This window comes from Ochotona curzoniae, unplaced genomic scaffold, assembly GCF_017591425.1.
Source record: "Ochotona curzoniae isolate NIBS_2020 unplaced genomic scaffold, NIBS_Ocur_1.0 contig_2599, whole genome shotgun sequence".
Lineage (NCBI taxonomy): Eukaryota > Metazoa > Chordata > Mammalia > Lagomorpha > Ochotonidae > Ochotona > Ochotona curzoniae.
This window is the reverse complement of record NW_024465520.1, coordinates 53,023-71,704: the sequence shown is the minus strand read 5'-3', so window position 1 is coordinate 71,704 and position 18,682 is coordinate 53,023.

Genomic DNA, 18,682 nt, shown 5'->3' with positions numbered 1-18,682 from the left:
ACATCTTTGAGGGAAACCTTTAAAAGGTGCATTCCCCACCATTCATTCGGGTTTTTGGGTTTTGCTTCTTATTTTCCTGCCACTATGGCAGAGCACTGAGGTCCTTTTCCTCCGCCACTATGGCAGGAGGTAAGGGTTCTTTCCATCTCAAAGCCCCCTCCCGTCACTAGGACGGGAGTCTTCTCTTCTCAACTTTCCTAATAAATCTTGCGTTAAAACTAAACTGTGTCCGCATGAAAATTCTTCTTTCCTGTGAGACAAGAATTTGAGGTTGCTGCCATACTCGGAGTCAAAATTCCTGCAACACTAGGAAGGCAGCAGATGATGGCCCTATACTTGGGTTCCTGCCACCCATATGAGAGACCAGGGTCGAGTTCCTAGGTCCTAGTGTGGTTTAGCCCCAGTCACTGTGTCTATCTGAGACATCTCCTTTTGTCTCTCCTTCTTCCTGCTTTTCAATTAATACCTTTCAAAAGAGTACCAGGGAAGGGCATACAGCAGTGCTCATCCATTTGCAGCATGCGGTGATGGTGTTCTGCCCCTGAGAGACAAAGATGGGTACATCTCAGTACAGAATTGCCATTTCAGAACCCATGTAGAATCTAACACTGTGAGATGATGCCAAGAGCAAAGGAAGAAAAACAGAAAACTAAAGGAGAAGCCACACCCATTGTTGCAATTCATCAAAAGTTTCTGAAAATCTATGAAAAGCACTGGGTGCAGACCCAAACAGCCATGTGCCCAGGCATCAAGTGGGACCTAAGAAACAGCATCAACAGTCAACAGATAAGAGGAAGGTGAGCAGATAGGCTGGTTTGCTCATTCCCCTTGAAAGCTCACTGCCTGCAGTTGACAGTTCCCACCCTCCACCCCATTCCTGCCTGGGATTTCAGGGCCTTTGACACCTGAATCCAAGGCTGGCTATCACTGCTGGAGTCCAGCTCCAGCTGAGTTCGGAACTTGATAAGAGTGCATGGATGAAGTGTAAAGAGGAAAGAAAGAGATGGACCACTAGGATTTCATGATCATAATGGACAATGCACAAAAGCTGTCTGCTTTATTTATACAGAAACAGTCAAACTCTGGCTCAGACTTTTTACGTCATGGTCAAGTTGGGAATTTCTAAGGATAATTCTGCCATTAGTTTTACCTAAAAACAATAGGAGTTCTTGCTACAGTTCTTATCCTACAACTCAATCTTGTATTACAAAGAAAAGGGGAATCTAAAGAATGAGGAAAGAATGAAAGCCTAAATATAGGTCCCTTGATTAGCATAAGGTCAATGGGGACAGCCAAGACAGTAGGAATAATAGAAGGCCCTTTTGCAAGATGCTATCACCGACATTAACCTCCAAGCTCACACTGAGCAAAAGGCCAGCCTCACAGTAGCAAACAATGCCTGGATGGATTAGAATTCCCTGGCAGGGTGGTCCAGTGTACATGCAAAAGAAGGTGGAGTTGCATTCAGGTGGTTATAGAGACGTCCGCTGGGCAGGCCCTGTCAAACAGCAGGAAATTCCTTGCAGCCCTGCCTGCAATGGAACAACACTTGTCACACCTTCATGCCCCCCGCATCTACTACACGGACCCCAACATCTCCTCCTCTCCTATTATTAAGTTGGAGGGTGTGGAGTTCTCTGCGAGTGGCTTGAATCATGGAGCTCAAACGTCGGAAGATGACTGGGTCAAAAAACAATACAAAAAGGAGAACAATTAGTGTTATTCCTAAATTTAAAAAAGGAGTAGGAGGTCTTATCAGAAATAAAAGATGAAAGAGATTGTAAGAATTGATTAGTAACACTTCCTGCAGAGAAAGCCTGAAGGTGAGATGAGAGATGGCAGAAATCTGGGCATGTAATTCCTGAATGCTAAGGCTAGTAGATGTGTCATTCCATACACCTTGGAGATGAGTTCTAACATCACCCCAAGAGATATGTGAGTCATTGTAATGGAGAGGAGTGACACAAATCCAATTTCAAGCACTATGGCAAGTGGTACCAAATCTGGTTTTTAATTGTTAAGTTTCATTGCCAATATAAATATCTGCTTCTTCTAATGCACCAATCTTGACCTCTAAATCTATCAACACTTTCCTATGAACTTATTGCACCAGCTGTAAGAGGTCCAATAAGGGTAACAAATGCAGTGATACCCAAAGATAACCTACAAAGCATGGGCAAAGTTGTTGAAAACAATTCCAAAGCACAACGAGCAACATCACAACATTACATATGAGGGTCTTCTCAAGGTAACAAAAGTACCAGGCATCAGGGAACAGTTAAGATAATTAGTGACAACACACTTTGCACAAGTTACAGTGTATACAGAGCCATCTCAGAAAGCTAGAGGGAGCTTAAGGCTCCATCTTGTAAGGGAGAAATCAGCTGTCCTTTTGGAAGTAGCTTGAGTCCTGCATGGGGATGTCTTCGGTGGTAGTTGGTAGTCAGCAGATGTACATATGATGTGTCCTCATGGCAGGTCTTGATCTGTGCAAACTTCGCCTTTAAAACATTTCCAGGTGGAAGTGTCCGTTGACTTCAGCAAGGGTAGCACTGAGGCTGGTGAAACTCTTTCTGTTGTTTTTGCCAGAGGGAAGTAAGGAGGAAAGATAACACTAGGGTTCCTCCTAGTACCTAGGTCACTACTCTTCCTCTGGGCCTCTGGGAAATTGGGCTATAAAGGCAGTCTTTTGGATGTCAGGTTTATAAGTTAGCCATACCTATATAAATTCTGGAGATCTACCTGTATATTCTGAGAGGCCTTTTGGAGTTTTTAGAGAAGAAGTAGAAGAGAAGTGAACAGAAAGCTAATCACTCTTAGTAACAACATCAGGTGAAAACTACTAAATAACAGTTTTAGAAAATAAATTTAAAATAAAGATATAGGCTTAAACAGTACATTGAAAAGGCAGTGAGAATATACCATGACTAATCTGGTTATTAAGTGAACTTGAGCACAAACATATGGATGACTTAAAACATTTTCAATGACAGTCTGAGGCTTAAATTATGTGAGCCAAAAAACAATATTAGCTTAGGACAGCACAATAAAGTAGTTTCAGTAATGATCTAAAATCTTTAGAGAGTTTGAAATTATAAATTGGTTAGAATAACCTGTTTGTAGTAAAATAAGTTTGCATGGTTATTCAGATGGTTTACAAATATAGATGTAAGAGAATACAAAGTGGATTATGATAAAGATTTTACCAAGATGACTTAGGGAATATATATCAGACAAGTACATCTGTTCTTTAAATAATTTTTCTATTACAAAAAACTTTAAGAGTCAGTTAAGGATGACTTGGAAGATGGCCGACCTCGAGGAGCCGGTATAAGGTGGAGAACAAAGAGAGAAGGACCGATCCAGCAAAGGAACAAACCAGGAGACACAGAATTGCAGGGAGAGGAGTGGGAAAGTCACTACACTGCACTGAAGTAAGAAGATCAACACAGCCTGCAGGGACAATCAGAAAAAGAAAGAAAAGAAAGACAGCACGCCACTCAAGACTTGGTGACTTGCGGTCCCACACAGGGGGAAGGTCAGCTGCGCACTCTTGGCCGACCCAGGGAAGACAAGGGCAACTGCAAAAACAAGCTCCCACACCAGCGGGAGCCACAGACTACTGGAACCCCGGAAACCCTAAGGGTGGCTACAGGTTTGAACATAGGGGCCATCAACCCCTGCAGAGGTTGAGGACTAGCAGGGAAGGGGGCCCCAGCAGAACGCCCGCCAACAGCTCAGCACCATAGAGAGAGTGCAGAGGGGGCTGGAGCCACTCTCGGGGACTGGGTCATAGAAACTTGGCTCCAAACTGTGAATTAGCTGCCGGGTTTCCTGCTGAGCTCGGCCTGAGCCCCAAAAGGGGAGCACCGCACCTCAGAGTCAGCCAACCCAGACGGAGGTGAGGGCTAGCTAGAAGGGACACAGCTTCGCACCTTACAGCTGGGGAGCACATCTGAGAAAGTTCAGCAGGACTCTTCACTAGACCTGGACATCCCAAGCTTTTCTGACCCAGCTCTGTGCTGTGGATTTCAAGCTGCAGACAACTGGAAACTCCAGTGGAGACCAGCTTTCCTAACCCAGCTTGGGACTGCAAATTCCAAGCCTCAAGCCAGCAGCAGGAGGCTTGGGCAGAACTCCCTGCCAGGCTCAGCTCTTAGCCCAGAGGCGGGGCACTGATTCACGGGCTAGAAGGACCAGGACAGTGTGTTCAACAGTGCAACAGCGCCTTTCAGAAAGCGCAACAGGGGCCCTCACTAGACCGAGGCACACCAAGTTGTCCCAAACCAGCTCAGGGCTGCGAATTCTGAACCATAGGCAACTGGAAGCTCTGGTGGAACCCCTTGCCATGCTCAGCCCCATCTCCAGAGGTGGGGCAGCACTGCTCCACAAGCTAGCTGAGCTGGGCAGGGTCACAGGCTGGCAGGCTTGGAGGGAGACCACAGTGCGCCTCACAGTGGGACAGCGCCTTTGAGTGAGTGTAACAGGTAGAGCAGCCTCGCACTAGGGCCAGGCCCACAGAACCTTCCGACACAACTCAGGGTCAGAAAGAGCAGCAGGTGGCTGGAGACTGGGGCAGAACACCCTGCTGTGCTGTACTCAGCATTAACTCCAGATGTGGGGCACTGCTCAATAGAGTCTGCTGACCTGGGCAGAGGTGCAAGCAAGCGGGCCACAGCAGCATGTCTCCCAACATGTCTCCCAAATATAGCGAGTATAGCAAGGTGTGGAACCGCACACTCTATATCTACCCAGGGCAAAGACAAGAAACCCAAGCCTACAAAGTCTCTTATCCACACTCTATCCCTGTTGGCACACACAAGACAATACCTAACCAAGGAAACAGAAGGAGGCTGACTGAGAAGGGCAGGCATAGAGGAGGACGTGGTAAAAGAGGGATGAAAGATAGCCGAGGGAAGAGCAGCAGACCAAAAACGTGCAGAGAAGAGTGCTTGAAGCGTCCCTGAACACTGAGCAACCAAGAAGAATCACGCAACTTAGGAATCCAGAGAAAGTAAGCAGGAAACACAACAACCCACCCAGAGCGTGGAAAAGATAGCACAATGAGAAAAAGCATCAGAAAAAGCAACGACTCAGTTGAGAGAGCCAGCACCCCACCAAATGAGGGCCAAAACCCATTACCAATATCGGAGATGCAAGATGAAGACATGGAAGATTTACCAGACAAGGAATTAAAAAAAATAATGCTAAAATTCGTCAGAGACCATTAGAAGAAGTGGGAAGACTTCAAGAACAAAATAGTCACAGAAATACAACAAGTCAAAACCAAAATGAATGACATGGAATTTAAAATGCAGAGTTTGACCAACAGAATAAATACAGCAGAAAAAAGGATCTCCAAAACTGAAGACACACATAATGCAGATACCCAGCTCGTTAAACAGCTGGAGACAAGCCTCAACAAAGCTAATAAAATGATACAAGAAATGAAAGATCACCTCAGAGAATCGAATATTCAGATCATGGGTCTTCACAAAGGAGTGGAAAGAGAGTCAGGAAAGCAAGGGGTGCTCAACGAAATTATACAGGAAAACTTCCAAAACACTGGGAACATGAATCCAACCCACATACAAGACGGACAGAGAACTCCCAACAGACATGACCTAAAGAGATCTTCACCCAGACACATGGTACTCAAGTTCTACTCCAACGAAGTCAAAGAAAGAATCCTGAGACAAGTACGAAGCAGAGAAAAGATCACATACAGGGGAAAACCCATCAGAATCACTGCTGACCTCTCACCTCTCTGAAGAGACCCTACAAGCAAGGAGAGAATGGACAAAGATCTCCCAAATCCTGAAGCAAAACAGACGTTTACCAAGAATAGTGTACCCAGCAAAAATCTCATTTATATATAAGAATGAAGTCAGATACTTCCATAGCAAGGAAAAACTAGAAGAATATGTCAACACAAAACCAGTTCTACAAAGTCTCCTTAGAAATGCGCTAAATCCAGAAAAAAAGGAGGCAAACCATAAACAAAGATGGCAAACAGGAAGGTCTCCAAACTAAAGCCCACACAAGGAAGGGCAATTATACAGATAACAACACACACAAAACACAATCGCATGGCAGGGCAAAATCGCAACCTCTCAATTTTAACTCTCAACACAAATGGTCTAAACTTACCAATCAAAAGACAAAGATTAATGGAATGGATCATCAAACAAGACCCAACCATCTGTTGCCTACAAGAAACACATCTAACCAAAAAATATGCAAAGAAACTGAAAGTAAAGCGATGGAAAAAGATATTTCATGCCAATGGGAGAGAAACAAAAGCTGGGGTAGCTATCCTAATTTCAGACGAGATAGATTTCAATCTAACTAACATCAAAAGAGACAGGGAAGGCCATTTTATACTGGTGAAAGGAATGATCCATCAAGAAGCAATCACCATCATTAATGTTTATGCACCAAATCTTAATGCACCTAGTTACGTAAAGCAATTACTTACAGACTTAAGGGAAGACATAGATACCCACACAATTCTTGTAGGCGATCTCAACACACCTTTAACATCAATGGACTGGTCTACGAAACAAAAACTCAACAAAGAAACAACAGAGCTCACACAAACAATAGAACAACTGGACTTAGTAGACATATATAGAACTTTTTATCCTAAGGCCACAGACTATACATTCTTCTCAGCGGTGCATGGCACCTTCTCCAGAATCGACCACATGATAGGACACAAAGCGAATCTAAATAACTTCCAAAACGTTAGAATCATACCATGTACCCTCTCAGACCACCATGGGATGAAACTGGAAATCAACAACTCAAAACTCCCCAGGAAATATGGACACTCTTGGAAGTTGAACAATATGCTATTAAACGAACAATGGGTCAGAGAAGAAATTAAAGATGAGATCAAAAAATTTATGGAAACCAATGAAAACTCTGATACAACATTCCAAAACTTGTGGGACACCACCAAAGCAGTGCTACGGGGTAAACTCATCGCAATCGAAGCCCTTGTCAAGGCCCAAGAAAGACGCCAAATACAGGAACTAACCACACACCTCCAGGATCTGGAAAAACAGCAACAGAAGAGCCCCCCACACAATAGAAAACAAGAAATCATCAAAACAAGGGAGGAGATAAACCAAATAGAAGTAAAAAAAAACTATACATAAAATCAACAAATCAAAAAGTTGGTTTTTTGAGAAAATAAACAAAATAGACACTCCACTGGCCTGACAGACCAAAAAACAACAAGAGAAAGTGAGAATCAACAGCATTAAAGATGAAAAAGGTAACATAACAACAGACACTACAACCATTAAGAAAATAATTAGAAATTACTACAAAGAACTGTACTCCAATAAATTAGAGGACCACCAAGAAATGGAAAAGTTCTTAGACCTCCACCACTTACCAAAACTCAGCCTGGAGGCAACAGAAGAATTAAATAAACCCATAACCGAGGTAGAGATTGAAGCAGTCATCAAGGATCTCCCAACGAAAAAAAGCCCAGGCCCAGACGGTTTCACTACAGAATTCTACAAAACATTCTGAACAGAACTAATCCCAAACCTCTACAAACTCTTCAAAACAATAGAGGAGGAAGCAACCCTTCCAAACTCATTTTATGAAGCCAACATCACCTTAATCTCAAAACCAGATAGAGAACCATGAAATAAGGAAAACTACAGACCTATCTCTCTGATGAACACTGATGCTAAAATTCTCAACAAAATCCTAGCCAATAGAATTCAAAAAATCATCAGACAGATCATTCATCCGGATCAAGTAGGATTCATCCTTGGAAAGCAAGGATGGTTCAACATTCAGAAATCCATAAATGGGGTACACCACATCCAAAAACTTAAAAACAAGAACCACATGATAGTATCAATAGACGCAGAAAAAGCTTTTGACAAGATCCAACACCTCTTCATGCTAAAAACTATAACCAAGGTAGGCATAGATGGAACAATCAAAACATAATCAAAGCAATTTATGAAAAACCCAACGCCAGTATCATACTGAATGGAGAAAAGCTAGAACCCTTCCCACTGAGATCTGGAACAAGACAAGGATGCCCACTATCTCCACTGCTATTCAACATAGTCCTAGAGGTACTTGCAGAGGCTATAAGACAAGAAAAAGAAATCAAAGGCATACGTATAGGGAACGAAGAAGTCAAGCTTTCACTATATGCAGATGACATGTTCCTGTACATAGAAAAGCCAGGAGACTCAATACAGAGACTGCTAGAGCTTACACGAGAATTTGGCAGAGTGGCAGGGTACAAAATTAATGAAGAAAATTCAACAGCCATTGTGTACGCAAACAGCCCCAAGATGGAAAAAGACCTAACTAGCAAGATACCATTCAAAATAGTAGAGAAAAGTATGAAGTATCTGGGAATAAATCTAACTAAAAGTGAAGGAGACCTATTTGAAGAAAACTACAAAGTATTCAAAAAGGAAATTGAACAAGACCTCAAAAGATGGAATAACATCCCATGCTCCTGGATAGGCAAAATCAACATCATTAAAATGTCTATACTACCAAAAGCAATATACACTTTCAATGCAATGCCAATCAAATTGCCCAAAACATTCTTCATGAAACTAGACATAATGATTCAAAAATTCATCTGGAAACACAAAAAACCATGAATAGCTAGAACCATTCTAAAGAACAAGAAGTTAGCAGGGGGAATCACAGGATCTCTGGACATATTATAGAGCAGTGGTTATCAAAACAGCCTGGTACTGGCACAAAGATAGAGAGGAAGATCAATGGAACAGAATAGAAGCACCAAAAGGAACCCACACAGATACAGCCAATTAATCTTTGACAAAAAGACCAACGACAGTCCAAGCAAGTGGGAAGGCCTCTTCAGTAAATGTTGTTGGGAGAACTGGCTGATAGCCTGCAGACACAAAAAGATAGACCCACACCTATCACCATACACTAAGATCCAATCTACATGGATAAAAGATCTAAACCTACATCCAGAAACCTTCAAACTCTTGCAAGAAAATGTTGGAAATACCCTGCAAGACCTAGGAGTAGGTCCTGACTTTCTTTTTTCTTTCTTTCTTTATTTTGACAATCTTTACATATTTAATTGGGGTAAAAAAAGGTTCAAGGCCTAAAGGGGGATATAGAGGAAGAAGTCCCACCCAGTTTCCCACCCGCCCTAAGTCCCGGATATGGGGCATGCTCTGAGATACTCGATCGAGTGGTTCCAATAGTTCACCATTCATGGGTCGCTGCCAGTCTCGCCACTCCAAGCACGATGTGGTCGTTGAAGAGTCCATTGATTGACACAATCCCTTCTAGAATCTCCATTTGCCCAGTTTTTTGCTGCCGACAGATAGCTGAGATTGTTGCTTGACTTGTTCTGTCTTTTCTTGGTTAGGACTCTGAGTCCGGTGTCTTGACTGGGGAGATCCTCAAAGAAATTTTGAGGTATTCCCAGTCCAGATTCCTGCGTGTTCCAGCAAGCATAGGGCCCGGCACAGTCCATTGCCCTGATCAGCTGGTGGTTGCAGTTGCTGGGTCAGCTCTGTCCCCACCTATGTCCTCTTGTAGTCCAGCCTGGTTCTGCCCTGGACACACTTGGCCCTTGCACATACCAATAGGAGCTGCAGCTCAGTCAGGGCGGCCCACAGTAACCCCAACCAGGCCCACCCCCTACCCTGGCCTGCCAATATGTATGGCATACTAGTCCAGTCTGTCCCAAATACCCTTCTGTTCATATACTTGCCAACGGGTGTTGCAACCTACTTCCATCCAACCATCTCATCCAACCGGCCCTAACGGATGTTGTTGAGTGTCTGTCTAGCCACCCCAGCCACTGTCCTAGTTCCCATGTCCTCCCGTGGAAGGTGATGACCCAAGAGGGAGGAGCCCACTATTTCCCTCCCAGGTCGCTCCCATTCCAGTTGTGCCCTCTCCAGTTGGCCCTGTGGTTCAACTCGACATGTCTAACCCTTTGTACCAGCTTCCGCCAGCTGATGCTACAACCAAGCCCCAACAACCCTGTCCTACTCTGATTGTAGCTTGCACCAGTGGGAATAGTCAGCCCAGCCTGGCTTTCACCCAATCTGGTCCACATGAGGTGCGCAGGTGCTGTGTCCCTGCCTGGTCTGGTCTACCCCCTACCCAGCTCCCGCTCCTCAGTGTAAGTTGCTGTTCAGCTAGGGAACCACACCTTATTCCCCTGTCAGCTCTGCCTCCTCCCTTTCTGATTCTCACGTGTGCTGGTTGGGTGCTGCGGCTGCATCCGGCTCAGGCTACCTCACCTTGGCATTCCAAATTGTGTGTTGCTTTTGTCACGACCGGACCTGGTTAGACCCACACTTTGTTCTGGTGTTCGGATTTACCAGTGGATGACATGAGCAGATTCAGCCTGGTCTGCCCCTGACCCATGCCAAATGCATGCCAGTGGGACACTTTAGATGACCTCTTGGCTGTTGCCTTCCATGTTTCTTGCGCTGAGCTGTGGGGTCTGTGTCCTGCCAGAGGAGTTGCCCGGGCTCCTCCATCAGAACCCCTCCATGTGCCAGGTTTCGTGCATACCAGTGGGTCCATGTGCCAGTTCGCCTCCTGTCCTAGCAGGAACAGTGGCCTTTCCTAACTGGCCATCATCCCATTCTGGTTCTTGCTGTAGGGTGTTTCAGCCCAGCCATGGTCGTCCACACCCCCACATAGCTCGTATATGGGTCAGTTGGGTTTGGGACCTAGCCTAGTCTGTCCCACATCTACCCTGGTACTCCAAAGCGCCAGAAGGTGTTGCCATCTTGCCCGGCCCGATGCATCTTTTTCCAGTCCAGACTTGTGCCAAGGGAGATGACGACTGTATCCAGACCTGATCGCAGCCTCATCCACCTGTCATGACCCCTGCCATAGACACCGTGGCTCAACTCTGTGGTTAATGTGTACCAGTTGGAGCCAAAACCAAGCTGGGCATGTCCTGAGCTGCACCCTGTGTTCCAATCATGCTAGTGGACTAAGGTTTGCTTAGTCCGAACATTCAGGTCTCAGTCCCACACTTGCATTAAGGTTTCATGTCCCGGGTCCTGGGAATCACCAGAAATTAGTGTCTCACCTATGCTAATGCTGGTCTTACTTTTGGGTGTCCCTAAGCAGCTATTTCATATCATCAAAACCCCAGAGGTCGCCGCTGGGCAGCCAGCAGGCAGAGCCTGGCACCACTTGGTGCACAGGCTGCCCAAGGCCAGGGACTGTGGCTGAGGCCCCGCGGGGTTCCATCCAGAAGGGGCGCCCCTGACAAGTGCCACCTTGATGGGGGGTTAAGCCTGCCCCTTGTCCTGAGACTAGACCCACCTGACCTGTCCTGCCGCCAGCTTTAGGTTGGTGGGGACAGGGGAGAGCTAGGAATTTACCCTCAGCTCCCAGCCATCTCCCGTGGGAACTCACCCATGAGGGAGGCTTTAGTTGCTCTTTGGCCAGGAGAAGGCCGGGGTCTCTGTCCCCGCCTTGCGGCAGGGACTGTGGCCGAGACCCCGGCGGGATTCCATCCGGCAGGGGCGCCCCCGACAAGTGCCACCTTGATGGGGGATTAAGCCTGCCCCTTGTCCTGAGACTGGTAGGTCCTGACTTTTTAAGAAGGACACCAAAAGCAATAGCAGTTGAGAACAGAATAAACAAATGGGACCTCATCAAACTAAGAAGCTTCTGTACAGCAAGGGAAACAATCAGCAAAGTAAAAAAAAAACCCACAGAATGGGAGAAGATCTTCGCGGACTATGTAGGAGATAGTGGGCTAATCTCCAGGATATACAAAGAACTCCAAAACAACCAAAAAGCCAAAACAAACAAGCCACTCAAGAAATGGGCATGGGAAATGGGCAAACATTTCACAAAGGAACAAGTCCAAATGGCAAACAAACATATGAAAAAATGCTCCAGCTCCCTGGCAATAAGGGAAATCCAAATTAAGACACCGATGAGGTACCACCTAACACCAGTAAGATTGGCCCTCATAAAAAAGAACACCAACAACACTTGTTGGCCAGGATGTATGGAAAAGGGAACCCTACTCCACTGCTGGTGGAGCTGCAAATTGGTACAGCCTTTATGGAAATCAGTCTGGAGAACACTTAAACAACTTAAAATCTGCATACCATATGACCCAGCAATAGCACTCCTAGGAATATATCCAAAACACGTGCAAAAACCAACATGCACCCTTATGTTCATAGCAGCACAATCAGTAATTGCAAAAACATGGAAGCAACTGAAATGCCCATCAGCAGAAGATTGGATAAGAAAGCTTTGGTTCATCTACTCCATGGAATACTACTCAGCTATTAAAAAAAACAAAATGCAGTTCTTTGTGGCTAAATGGGCACAACTGGAAACTATAATGCTAAGGGAAATGAGCGAATCCGAAAAGGTTAGATACCACACGTTTGCCTTGATTTAACCTGTAATTTTTGTTTAGTTGTTTGTTACTTTTTGAACCTGTCATTGATACTGTCTCAACCCAGATGTTTTGAAGAATTGAACTTGCATTATTTTTAACATATTGTTTACTCAATACTATGTCAATTAATTCCATAACATTGTATGTTGATGCTGAGCTTTTGTTGGGGCTTTTAACTGACCGGAACTTTACTCTGTTAGCTCTACCTTCAGACCAGAGAAGGTCTTCCCAAGAAGCCACTGAACTTATCTGGACAATAAGATGCTGGACTTTATGCTAGGTATATGCTTGCAATGAAGGAATCTCAACTGAACTTGAACTGTGGTTATGCAACAAGGTGGAGGAATCCACCAAGGGAGTAGGATTGCGGGAGGGGTGGGGGGAATCCCCAGCGCCTATAAAACTGTATCACATAATACAATGTTAATAACAATTAAAACACATAAATAAAACTTAAAAAAAAGAGTCATTTAAAAGTATAGCATTTTCCAACTAGCAAACACAGACAGTGATGTATAATAACAATTAAAAAAACATTTTTTTTTTTGCAATAACTAGCTGGGAAAAAGCAGCATAAAACTAATATCTATCATGTGCCCATTTCTCATCTGATCTCAAGGAACATTGAGACCAGACAGCAAAACACACACACACACATTCACTCCCCCCCCGCTTTTGTTTTTTAACTACAGAGGACTGTAATAGTAAAATTTCAAGCAATTCTGACAGAAAGACATACAGCAAGACAGACATAGGTGGCCACCACACTCATTCAATTTTAAATAGGTAATGAGGGTCTCATATGGACCCTGACTCAAGAAGTTGTGTTGTACCCAGCCCTCTTGAGTCCCAGATGAGTACTCAAAACAAGCAGATTTGGTACTTGTACATAGGCAGAAGTCAGTGCAAATCCTGTGAGCCAGGAAGCCAGGACCAGCAGCTGGGGCCGTGTAAATCATCACGGTAGCCTCCCCAGACTACCAAGCCAGGCTACAGAAGACAGGAATGGCTACTACCCTCTGACTGAGGCCTCCAAAATGCTGCAGAGTGCAAGAGAAATCATGTTAGAAAAATTTAGAATTTATTAAGGCACCTTTATAAACCAAGCTTGGTGATAGCACTACCCATTAAAATTAGTAAGTGGGGCCTGCCGCGATGGTGTAGTGGTTAACGTCCTTGCCTTGCATGCCCAGGATCCCATACATATCACCAATGTGTGCTCCTGAGCCAGTGAAGTGGGGAGCCTCGCTGAACCTGCTCACTCTGCTCCCACCTGCCTGCCAGTAGAGTGAGCAGACCTGCCTTTTCTCATGTGGCTGGGAGACACAGTTGGGAGGTCGCCATTTTCAGCATTGGAGCAGACCTTGTCTCCAGCCTTGATGTTGCTGTTCCTGTCATCTGGCCATATCTGTACTCAGGCACTACCCTTGGGAGTCTGTTTCTCCCAGAATGAGGTCAGAAAACACAGGATACTACTTCCCAAATCATTAGCTGTCAGACTAAATTCTGATGAAATTTCTCACCCAAATCTTTCTCGGTCTTGTGAACAATGAGAAAGAAAAGAGGAGAGTTCCACACTAACAAGGAATGGGTGACTCTTGGACAAAGGTCATCTGAAGGACCAGAGGAGGAGCCTGGGGTCCTAAAGATAGTAGCTCAGCCTTGCTGCTCTTTCACCACTAGCCTACATGGGGCATCCATATTTGTAATGATCAAATACTAACACATTTCCGAATATGCTGAGTGCTAAACAATACACGAATGTACACATCATCAGAGATGGGTGCTTTCTGTTAGTTTTTAGATTTAGTTATTTGAAAGGCATATTTAAACTGAGAGAATGAGGTCTTCTATCGACTTGTTCACTCTCTAAACAGCTGCAACAGCTGTAACCAAGCAAGGACACACCCAGGAGTCATGAAGTGTATCTGGGTCTTCCGCTTTCATGACAGGGTCCAAGCATTTGGGACATCGTTACTGCCTTCCCAGGCACATTAGCAAAGAGTTGGATTAGAAGTACAAAAGATCGGAATCAAGATGGCAGCAAAGGGTGCAGACGTGTTTGAGATGACGGAGAAATATTAGACAGGGTAAAGAACAGAGAGCAGATTACAGAAAAAGGTAGGGGTCAGGAAGTTAACAGGCGGTACCTGAAGAACCCATGGACACAGGGAAGAGGTGATGATGGCAGAATGGTGTTACAGGGAACAGAAAACCCACCAGTCACCAGTGAGCTGTGATCCAGTCTCCAGTGAAAATTAGGGATCCAGAGGCAGAAACAGATCAGCCTTTTTGGCATCCAGGTAGGAGCTTGGGTTCACCCGCGGAGCTCAGGAGTTGAAGGTAAGAAGATTTGCAAACACATGAGAATGAATAATATGTTGCTAAGAGAGCAAAGGATTGGAGAGGAAATCAAAGGGGTAGTTGAAAAATTGCTTGAAACAAATGAAGGCATCAACACAACATATCAAAATTTATGGGACACAATCAAGGTAGTGTTAAGAGGAAAGTTCATCTCAATCAATGCTTATATTTAGAAATTAGAAAGGCATCAAGTAAGGCAGCTAACCTTACAGTTGAAAGAACTAGAAAAACAACAGCAAAGAAATCCCAAGATTAGTAGGAAAAAAATAATCAAAATAAGGAAGGAAATTAAACCAAATAGAGACCAAGTGAACAGTACATAAAATTGATGAATCAAAGAGCTGCTTCTTTGAGAAAATCAACAAAATGGATTCCCCACTAACCCAACTAATCACAAAGAAGAGGGAGAAAATGCACATCAATAACATCTGAGGCAAAAAAGGAGATGTAATAACAGATACCTCAGAAATACAATGAATCATCAGGAACTATTACAAGCAACTATATGCAAACAAATCAGAAAACCTAGAGGAGATGGAAAGATTTTTGAACACATACAATCCAACAAAATTGAATCAAGAAGCAACTAACAATTTAAATAGGCCAATAAGTTGCACTGAGATTGAATCAGTAATTAAAGCCCTCCAAAACCAAGAAAAGTTCTGGACCAGATGGCTTCACTGCTGAATTCTACCAAACATTCCAAGAGGAACTTACCCCAATCCTACACAAGATTTTCCAGACAACAGAAAGAGAGGCAATCCTTGCAAGCTCTTTCTATGAAGCTAATATCACCTTAATACCAAAGACACAGAGAGAAACAATAGGCTAAGAGAACTACAGACTGATATCCTTGATGAACATAGATGCAAAGATCCTCAATAAAACACTAGGCAACAGGATCCAACAACACATCAGGCAGATCATTCACCTGGACCGGTGGGATTCATCCCAGGCATGCATGGATGGTTCAACATTCGCAAATCAATAAATGTGATACATCACATAAACAACTTCAAAAATGAAAACCATATGATCCTCTCAATAGATGCAGAGAAGGCATTTGATAAAATCCAACAGCACTTCATGTTAAAAACCCTAAACAAGATAGGCATAGAAGGAACATTCTACAACACAATCAATGCAATTTATGAAAAACCCAATGCCAGCATCATACTAAATGGGGTAAGATTGAAAGCCTTTCTGCTAAAATTTGGAACTAGACAGGGATGTCCACTGTCATCACTACTCTTCAATACAGTTTTGAAATCCTGGCCAGAGCTATTAGGCAAGAAAAAGCAGTTAAAGGAGTACAAATTGGAAGTGAGGAATTGAAATTATCACTATTTGCAGATGACATGATTCTCTACATAGGAGAGCCAAAAGACTCAGTCAAGAGACTATTGGAACTCATAAGAGACTTTGGCAGAGTAGCAGGATACAAAATTAATGAACACAAATTGATGGCATTAGTGTATGCAAATAATTCCACGGCTGAGAAAGAAATTGTAAGTATAGTCCCCTTTAAAATAGAGAAGAGGAATCTTCAATACCTAGGAATTAAGCTAATTAAATATGTGAAAGACCTCTATGATGAAAACTATAAATCATTTAAAAAGGAAATAGAAGAAGACCTTGAAAAATGGAGAACCTTACCGTGTTCTTGGATTGGCAGGATCAACATTATCAAAATGACCATATTACCAAAGACAATATACAGATTCAATGCAATCCCAATCAAAATCCCAACAACATTCTTCTCGGAAATAGAAAAGATGATGCAAAAGTTCATCTGGAATCACAAAAGACCACGAATAGCTAAAGCTGTTCTGAAAAATTGAAATCAAACTGGAGGACTCACAATTCCAGACCTCAAGACATACTACAGAGCAGTGGTTATCAAAACAGTCTGGTACTGGTACAGAAACAGAGAAGAAGATCAGTGGAACAGAATAGAAACACCAGAAGGAATTCCACACATGTATACTCACCTAATCTTTGACAAGAAGACGGAAAACAAACCAGGTAAAAAATCTGGTCTATTCAACAAATGCTGTTGGGACAACTGGACAGCAACTTGCAGAATAAAGAAGCAAGACCCACACCTGTCGCATTATACAAAAATCAGCTCTAACTGGCTCAAGGACCTGAATCTACATCCAGAAAACCATCAAACTATTAAAGGAAAACATAGGAAACACACTCCAAGATATAGTAACTGGGAAAGACTTCTTAGAAAAGACGCCCAAAGCAAAGGCAATCAAATCCAAAATGAACAAATGGGACTACATCAAACTAAAAAGCTTCTGTACAGCAAAGGAAACAATTAACAAAGTGAAGAAGCAACCAACAGAATGGGAGAAAATTTTTGCATATACACAAGTAATAGGGGATTAATATCCAAGATCTACAAAGAGCTTCAGAAACCCAGGGACAGCAAAAACAACAACCCTGTAACAAAATGGGCAAAAGAAATAAACAGACATTTCTCAAAAGAACAGGTTCAAATGGCTAACAGACGTATGAAAAGATGCTCAGGCTCCCTAGCCATGGGAGAGACACAAATGAAAACCACCTTGAGGTAACACCTATCTCCAATGCGACTGGCCTACATTCAGAACTCGAATAACAACACCTGCTGGCGTGGATGTGGGGAGAAGGGCACCCTCCTTCACTGCTGGTGGGAGTGTAGGCTAACACAACCACTGTGGAAATCAGTATGGAGAGTGCTTGGAAAACTGCTAATAAACCTGCCATATGACCCAGCTATCCCGCTCCTAGGAATATACCAAAAGGAGTGAAATTTGCATGTGAGAAGGGGATCTGTAATCTTATATTTACAGCAGCACAATCTACAATAGCAAAGACATGGAAACAAACCAGATGTGCGTCCAAGCAAGAATGGTTAAAGAAACTTGGTACGTCTATTCCATGGAATATTATTCAGCTATTAAGAAGAATGACATTATTCTATTTACAACCAAGTGGTCCCAACTAGAAACCATTATGCTGAGTGAAATGAGTCAATCACAAAAGAATAAATACCATATATTCTCTCTCATATAAGGAAGCCAACATGGAAAGTGTAACTCCAACAGTACAATCTATACTGGTTTTTATTTTTTATTTGTCTGTTTTTTTTTAATTGGCTGTATCCCATGTGTTTTTGTGTTCTTATTTCAGTTTGGTTGCTTCCAAATAATGTCTATTCTCTAGCAGAATTCATCACGTGCTCATTAAGTATATGATGGCATCATTTTCCCAAGAGACTTCTGTGTTTCCTTTTTGTCTCACATGTGTTGGCTATTCAGTGGCGTGCTATTTTTTTCAGGGTGATACAATTTGTTGTTGATGTTGTTGCTGTTGTTGATGTGGCTGTTATGAAATTATGTCAATCTGGAAAACAGTAATTTTATTTCAACCCCAAACAGCCTGTATCTCATGCAATAAGATATTGTGAAGTAATCAATGAATCAACAATCGATATGAGTCAGACTGCTGCTGATCTACATCAAAGAATTGTAAAACCTAATATACTAGTAACGCCCTATGCTACTCGGAAAGGGGGAGGGAGAGCAGAGAAATCTTACATCACCCTGGAAGGTGTGAGGAAGACAGGAAGTATAACCTATCAGGATCATAACTGGTAACTCATAGACAACAGACTCAAATCAGCATTAGACAATAGCACAACTACAAAGGCACATGGGGGCAATCAGAAGCAATCCCAACAACCTCTTAACAGGAGGCCATATGCACAGAGCACGGGGGCACCCCAGAGTTGAGCAGGAAGACAGGAGGATGTTTGTATCCCAACCCTGAAGACTCCTAGATCTTCACCAAGGACTATCAGTACGAGCTCCGAGGACTACATCCCAACCA